Source organism: Castanea sativa, chromosome 7 (genome assembly GCF_040712315.1).
Source record: "Castanea sativa cultivar Marrone di Chiusa Pesio chromosome 7, ASM4071231v1".
Classification (NCBI taxonomy): Eukaryota; Viridiplantae; Streptophyta; class Magnoliopsida; order Fagales; family Fagaceae; genus Castanea; species Castanea sativa.
This window is the reverse complement of record NC_134019.1, coordinates 25,932,218-25,941,102: the sequence shown is the minus strand read 5'-3', so window position 1 is coordinate 25,941,102 and position 8,885 is coordinate 25,932,218.

Genomic DNA, 8,885 nt, shown 5'->3' with positions numbered 1-8,885 from the left:
TTATCTATACCAACCTATACTATGGGAGTGTTTCAATTACCTGTGAAGCTTTGTGATGAACTTAATACTATGTGCGCAAGATTTTGGTAGGGGCAAATGGGTAATGAGATGAAGATTGATTGGCAGAGTTGGGACTCGCTATCTAAACCAAAGAAGGAAGGTGGCATAGGATTTAGGGACATCCAATGTTTTAATCTAGCGATACTAGCCAAGAAAGGATGAAGGTTGCCATAGAAAAAGGATACACTTCTTTATAGGTGTTTCAAAGCGAAGTACTTTCCACAGTGTAACTTCTTGGACGCAAAGGATGTACCTAAGAGCTCCTATGTGTGGAAGAGCATTATTGCGGCTCAATTGATTCTAAAGAAGGGAAGCTGTTGAAGGGTAGGAGATGGCTCCGAAATTCGGGTAACTAAGGACAAATGGATTATGAACCATCCAACTAGTATGGTTCTGCATCCACCAGTGGAAGAGGAGTGGGAATGGCGTGTTTCGGAACTAATTGATTAGTCAGTCAAGCTCTGGGATAGGCAATTAATTGATCTGATGTTCCATAGAGAAGATGCGAAAGCTATCACACAAATACCACTAAGCCGTCAACATACTATTGACACTCTGTTTTGGTTGCACTCCAAAAATGGGGAGTTTTCTAGACAGATCAATAGGGAGAATGATATACACTGTGAGAGCTCTTTGTTTATGGGAAGTAGCTCGATGTTGGCCAGGTTATGGAAACTTCACATACCAAACAAGGTTAAAGTTTTTGCATTGCGCGCTTGTCATGACATTCTGCCTACTCGAAAGAACCTTGCTCGTAGACTCCTTATTAATGATGGCACATGCGAACTGTGCAAAAGAGCAATGGAATCTGCAATTCATGCTTTATGGGAGTGTAGTGTGGCTCAGGATGTTTGGGCAGGGTGTGCAACACGGTTGCAGAAAGGCATGGGAGGACAGCTTGATGTGCTGCAACTAGCTGAGGAGTAGTTGAAAAACTATCAATCGAAGAGCTAGAGTTTTTTTTTTTCCACGCTTGGTTGTTTTGGAATCAACGGAACACTATTATCCACGGGGGGAGCATGCAAGACCCGACTCGGCTAATCAAAAGAGCTACAGATTTTTTAGACTAATTCAGAGAAGCCCAGCAACACTTGTCTGTCCAGATTTTAATTGCTAGAGGAGTCAATTGGAGCCTACCACCATGAAATGGTTTCAAACTCAACTATGATGCAGCTATCTTCAAGGACATAAACGCGTTGGGGTTCGGCGTTGTTATCCGCAATGAGTTGGGGGAAGTGATGGCAGCCATGGCAGCAAGAGGACCACCAATTTCGGACAGTAAGGAGGCTGAGGTGCTAGCTTGCCACAAAGGTTTGGAGTTCACTTTGGATTTAGGTTTTGTTGAGCTAATCATAGAGGGTGATAATGTATCCATTATGCAGACCATCTCAAGCTCACATCCTAACATGTCATGCCTGGGGTACTTGTATGAGGATATTCAATGTCTATGCATAGGTCTACGTGCTGTGTCAGTTGGGTGTGTGAGTCTTATAGCCAATGGTGTGTCCCACTGTTTGGCGAAATTTGCTAGAGGTATTGTAGATGAGATTGTCTGGATGGAGGAATCTCATCCACCTGCGTTAGAAGCCTTGTACTTGGACTCGTCTTAATTTTAATGAAGTTAGTTCCACTTTTATATATATATAAAATAAAATAAAAAAGGCCAAATAAATCAGCCTGATAAACAGAAACAACCTATGGAGGAAAAATCTCCACCACAAAATAAAATTAGAAACAATAATTATAGGTATGCCTAGCTAAACTATGAGCGACCTTATTACATTCTCTCTTAATATGTGGGAAACGTAATTGAAAGAAATCAAGGAAAAAAGATTTTGCATCCGTAATTAAAAGACCATATGAAGATAAAGGAACATCCACCTCAACGAGAGCATCCATTACTACCCTTGAATCACCCTCTAAAATTGCCTGTGCAATACCCAGCTCCAAGGCAAACTCTAAAGCTCTCACTACAACTAAGGCTTCTACTTCTACAACTTGAAATGCTTGGGGGAGCAATTGAGAGAGAGAGAGAGAGACAATAATTATCACACTCTCATGGCAAATAGTTCCGGGTTCTTATCATGCTGTATTATCCAAGATAGGAGTTCTTTGAAATCCACACATTGATGGGTACACCTAAAATCATACTACATCAAGCTCAGAACATGACTAGAGAGCATGTAGGGGATTCTCCATATCACCATTACACTGATCACAAATAGGATTCTCCAATACTGTTCGACGAACTAAATTTTCCTCGGTAGGAATGGCGTTTTAACACTCTCCATAACAAATTTTTTACTTTTTTTGGAGATTGCAAAGCCCACACTCCCTTCTACAATGGTTTATCCCATGCAACCACCTAGGGAATGAGCTCCTCCTCTTCCTTTAAAAATCTTTACCCCAACTTGCAAGTATACACACCATTTGGATTTAAGGACCAGTAGAGAACATCCTCATAATCAACCAGAGCTAAATGAATCTTTTTTTCTTATTTCTTCTTCCTAAGGAGCGAAAATCTCATCAATCACACTATCATTCCACCATCTATTCTCTGGCTCAATGAGAAAATCCACCTTGGCCTCCTCCAATGACTCAATAATAGGAGATTGAATCAAGGGAGGGTGCTTAATTGGTAGCCAACTGTGCTGCCAAATTTTTTTTTTTTAAATTAAGACATAACTTAGCGAGATACCACACTTAATTAATCATATACTATAATGTATAATAAAAGTTGATTTTAGAAGACGTGGTTAAGTCAAATGGCTTCACTAAACTACATTAATAATTTGTTGTGGTTGCAGCAAGTGGTTATACCAAATTACAGATATATTTTGGATAAAAACATTTTTTTAGATAGAGACAACAACTTATTTGTTTTTATCATTTTTTTAGATAAAATAACAATAAATGTTTTTATAATAAAAATCTTAGAAGTCGTGGTTGCGCCAAGTGACTTCACTAAATTCCAGCAATTTTTTCTAAGTTATAGTTGCACTAAGTGGTTTCACCAAAATACAACAATATTTTGAAAAAAAGAAATTAGATAGAGACAACAACTTATTTGTTCTTATTGTTAGGACATATGTGAATCATGTTAGGAATATATGTCAATATTTTATGTAACTGGCTAATCCTTTGACAAAACGCACTTTACTTGTATTTAGGTAGAACTAAGATGTGTTTAATACTCCAAGAAACAATGTTTCAAGTTCGAGTGTTAAAGTTATGTAAGTCTGCTCAAGAAACAAGTGAAAAAGTGTTGTTCATTAAAACTCGACAGATATCCTATCTATCAAGCAGCTGTTGAGCCTCGGGCTGAAACAGCTTTTTAAGCCTCAATAAATACTAGTTTTATGAAAAAACAGATTTTTCAGTTATGATTTTCATCCAATCTGTGAGTATGTGTTTAAGATTTCTTTTCTCACAACCCTAAACATATATAAGGATTATTTTAAGGGTCATCACATAGAGCACAATTGCACAAGTGTGGAGCAAAGTATTGTTCATGCAAATTGTGACCGGAAACCTAGTTTGCCCTAGTTCATCTTAAAGAAGCTATTGTGTTTGTACACCATAGGGTTTTGTGACCAAGCAACTTCATGATCTTCATTGTGTGATGAACTGAAGAATTTTGCAGCCAACATCCTTCTTAAGTTGGTAATTAAGTCGCAAACTAGGATCCACACATATTTTGGTTAGTCAGGTACTAGGAGCCGTGCAATACAAGGAGATTGTTATTACAAAACAAGTCTAATTAGGTATTGGGGTAAGGATTTAACCGTAAGTTGGTATAAAATACTGGGATTCCTTTACTTGTAACCGTTTGTTGTGATAATAATGAATTCTCGGGAGTGGTGAATTTAAAATCACCCGGTGAGGTTTTTGCCTTAGAGGTTTTCCCTATTCATAAACAAATCATCGTGTCAACTTTATTTTCCATTGCATTATATTTTGTTGGTGATTTATTTGTGCTGCCACGTACATTGCATGTTAATTTGATTAATTAATAAACTTGGGTAATTAATCAATTAATTCATCACAAGGGGTCAATACATTTTTAGCCTATCACTTAACAATTTCTTTATATAAAATAACAACAATAAATATTTTAACTATTAATTTTTTTTAGATAAAATAACAATAAGTGTTTTAACAAAACATACAACATGCATCTAAGTTTCGAAAATCTACTCCAACTAAAAATCTATTATCAAATTTTCAAAACTTATTCATATTCACCATTGCTCATAGAATCCCTTTTGCACCCCATGTTTTTGCTTTTTTCAAGTGAAGCAAAACAAGGGACACCCATTTAAGTTCTTGGTTTCTCTTAGGTAATTTTTTTTTTTTTTTTTTTTTTTTTTTTTTTCTCAACTTTGAACTATTTTGTGTGTTTTAGGTTTTGGTTATTCTATGCATTTAGTTTGTAAGTGTTTTGATTTTTTTTCAATTGACTATCACTATGAAAAATCTGGTTCAAAACATGTCTTTATGTGTTGTAGTGCAATTTGATTCCAAGTTACTTTTACTTATTGATTGTTAAGACTTTATCAATATTTATCTATTTTTATATTTAAAAATTTCTTTTTGTACTTTGTGTTAATTTCTTAGTATGTGAAATTCCTCTTATATCCTTTTAGATCATATAATTTAAGGTTCCTATGAACTTTTTCTTAGAATTACTCCTATATCCTTTTAGATCATGGATAATATTTGGCTAAATTAGATTTATTGGTCCAAATTCTTATGTAAGTTTATTTTTACTTAGCTTTTCTTTAATTGTTTTTAGAAAGTTGAAATTTGGATTGTTTTTCATTAATGAATTGGGAATTTTCCATTTTGTCTTAATTTTGTTGCCAAATATTTAATTTTTTTTTTTTTTTTTGAGAAACCAACTTGCTTTGCTTTTATTTAAACTAAATTGGCCGTATCGACCAAAATTACATCAAAAAGTGGTGGTGGATTAGTTTCCATCCACACGAAAAAATCTGAAAATTTTTAAATATAGTGTGTCATATAATGAGCAACCTTATTACATTCTCTCTTAATATGAGAGTAAAGTAATTTTTGAAAGAGTTGTGAACTACACCAAACATTGTCAATAATCAAACCTGCATAAGACAAAATTTCGCAACCATTTTGCAGAGTTGTTATTAGTTGTAGGCAATCCCCTTTAAAAACCACATGAGTGTAGCCCAAATCCGATGCGAGTTGAAGGCCAACCAGAGCAGCCATTGCCTCCATCACGATAAGGCTGTATGCATGATAAACCTTTTGTGTCTTTGAAGCCAAAAAGTGACCATCTCGATTCGTAATAACAGTTCCCACGCCAGCTGAGTTCTCGCTAGGAAAAGCCGCTCTGTCGACATTGATCTTCACAAACCCAGCTGGAAGGGGGTGTCAACAAACACGATGCATGGTTGGTGGTGGATTTTTTGGTGGATGCACTACCCAAAATTCCTCAAGTCAATCCTTGGACACCTAAGGGATGAAATGGAAAGCGCAACAAGCTTGCTGAAGCCTCACTTGGTTTCGTTGAGTCTAGGTCGACCAAACTACCATTACGAACAACTCTGAATATCTATGCTCCTTGAGAACCCATTCAGCGAAATCGAAGAACTCATCAAAGATTGTGCGTTGCTGAAAATCCCATAGCTCTGCTTCATCCCAAACCACATCAAGCTCATGGCATGACCAAAGTGCGTGAATTATCGATTTTTGGCATTGTTGGCAGCAATCACAAATGGGTGAGTCGATGATTGTTCGGCACACTAGGTTTGCCTTCATTGGCAAGGAGTTTCGGCAAGCTCTCCACAAAATTTTTTTCACTTTTTTGGGCACCTGCAATGACCAAATGTTTCTCCATAGGTCATTTTTCCCCACTTCCTCATCATCCTATTTAGCCTCTTCCTTTAAGAACCTATATGCGGTTTTGCTAGTGTAATTCTCGTCTTATGTCAATGGCCAAAATATGGTATCCTGCAAAGCATCCCTTGATAATGGGATTTTATAAATTAGCTCTGCCTCCTCAGGTGCAAAAATCCCATCAACAATGTCCTTGTTACACTGCCTTGTAGATTCCTCTATAAGCGAATCGGTGGTGGCTTCTTCCATGGAAGTAACCATTGGAGAGCAAACTAGTGGAGGATGTTTCCTTGGAATCCATTGATGCTACCATATCTTCACCTTTTTTCCATTCCCAATCTGCCATTGAGCACCTCTTTGGAAGACATCCCTCCCTTTTAGAATACTCCTTCATGCATACGATCCCGATCTTAAGTCTCTTGCCTCCATAATGGAACAATTTGGGAAAAAGCGTTCTTTAAAAACTTTGTAGAAAAGAGACTCCTTATTGTGTAACAATTTTCAAGCTTGTTTAGCCAATAGGGAATCATTGATCATAGCTACATCTCAAAAACTCATTCTACCTCCCAACTTGGATTTTGTCAACTCATCCTATCAGAGCCAATGAATTTTCCTTCTATCACCACGCTGTCCCTACCAAAATTTTCTAATAAAACTCTCAATGTTGTTACACAATCCAATGGGTAATTTTAAGCATCCCATAGTGAAGGTTGGGATGGCTTGGATGACAAATGTAATCAAGACTTTACAACCGACTTATGACAATAACTTCCCTTTCCATCCTTGCAACTTTTTCCAAATTCTTTCCTTGATATAATTGAAGCTCACCTTTTTTTCCCTACCCACAGATAGTAGACCAAGATATTTTTTCATATTGTGCAATTTCTTGTAGACCTAAGCTATATTTGATGGCAAGACAAACACTCTCTGATGTGGATCTATAGAAGAACAAAGTTGTTTTGCTTTTATTTAGCTTTTGTCCGGAAAGCATGCTTATAGATTTCCAAGAGGTTGAGGATTTTTTCAAATTCTTCCGTTATGGCCCTGCAAAATAAAAGACTAACTTCTGTAAACAACAGATTTATTAGTTTAAAGCCCCTTCTACACAAAGATAAACCAGTGATTTCCCCACAACTTGCAACATTGGATATGAGACCATGCAATCCTTCCGTACAAAGGAGAAAGAGAAAGGGAGACAAAGGGTCCCTTTGTCTTATCCCCCTAGTAGGATGTATCAAACCTTTTGGTTCGTCATTAATAAGGATAGAATATGAAACTATTTTGACACACACCATAATCAACCCAATCTACCTCTCAATAAATCTCATTCGTCTCATAAGGTCTTCCAAAAAACAACATTCAACTCTATCATAAGCCTTACTCATATTCAAATTTACAGCCATATACCTATCATCCCCCAATTTTAGTGACTTTATACAATGAAGGGTTTCAAAGGCAATAATGATATTGTCAGTAATAAGGCGATTTTTTGTAAAAGCTTATTGGTGTTTAGTTATAATATTTGGTAGGACTTTTTTCGATCTATTTGCAAGTACTTTAAAAAAGATTTTATAAAGTATGTTACATAGGCTAATGGGCCTATATTCATGAATAAATTCAAGATTTTTTATTTTTGGAATAAGGGTAATGAAAGTGTGGTTTATGGGATGGGGAAGAGTACCTGAATTAAGCCAAGAGAGAATGGATCTAACCACATCAATGTCAACCACTTGCCAAAAGTGCTGATAACAAATTGGAGGCATCCCATCGGGGCCAGGTGCTTTAAGTGGTGTCATTTGCTTCAAAGCTGTGGTCACTTCACATTCCAAAAACTTGCTGGTCAGCAAATTGTTCATTTCCTTGGTAATAACATGAAATATAAAGTTGAGTGTTGCATTTGAGGAATCCAAAAATGCTGTCGAGAAGAGTTCATGATAGTATTTCAACAAAGCACCCGCAATTTCATCCTGTTGGTCTTGCCATGAATTTGATTTTTTAAAAATACCTTTGATAAATTTTTTTTTTCCCTATGCCGCTTGGTTGCCTTATTGTGAAAAAATTTCGTGTTGTTATCACCGTTTTTCAACTAGAGTACCCTAGACCTTTGACTCCATAAACGGGCTTCCCTATCGAAGAGGATATTAACTTCGGCTTTCAGCTCTCTGGTTTTGCAATTCGAACCACTGATTAAGGCCTCCCTTTCAGCTTGGATTAGTAAGCTTTTTTTTTTTTCCCCAACTCTTTTCTAACATTCCCAAAGACATTCCAATTCCATCTTGAAAGATCCCTTCCACACTTCTCCACTTTTTTTAGAATTGAACTATCCTTCAAATCATCCATAATCGAGCTCCATGCGGCCTCAATTGTCTCAGCACAACGAGAATCAAACAACCACATTTCTTCGAATTGAAAAAAAATTTTCCTTGGCAAGGGTTCATGGCCTAAAATATTAATGAGTAGTGGTGAATGGTCAGATGAGTCACAATATAGATGATGAACATGTACCTGGAAATTTCAAAAACCAATTATTTGTAGCCAAACCCCTATCAAGTCTCTCCCAAATGGAGTTTCCATTCTCGAAGTGATTACTCCAAGTGAACCTTGGCCCAATAAATCCTAGGTCCATGAATCCACATTCATCAATTGCATCCCTGAACAGCTGTATCTGTTGATGATTGCGTAAGGCACCTCCGAATTTTTCATCTTGGCTAACTAGTTCATTGAAATCTCCAGCACATAGCCATGGGATATCCAAGCCACGTTTCAATCTTCGAAGACAATTCTATGCTTCGATCTGTCTAAAAGTTTCAGGTTCACTATAAAAGCCAGTAAAACGCCAACCATTTTTAGAACCTTTATCAATACAAGTATCAATAAAATATCTTGACGAATCCTCAATAGCCAAATTAACCGAATCCTTCCAAAACATTACAAGCCCACCCCCTTGGCACTCT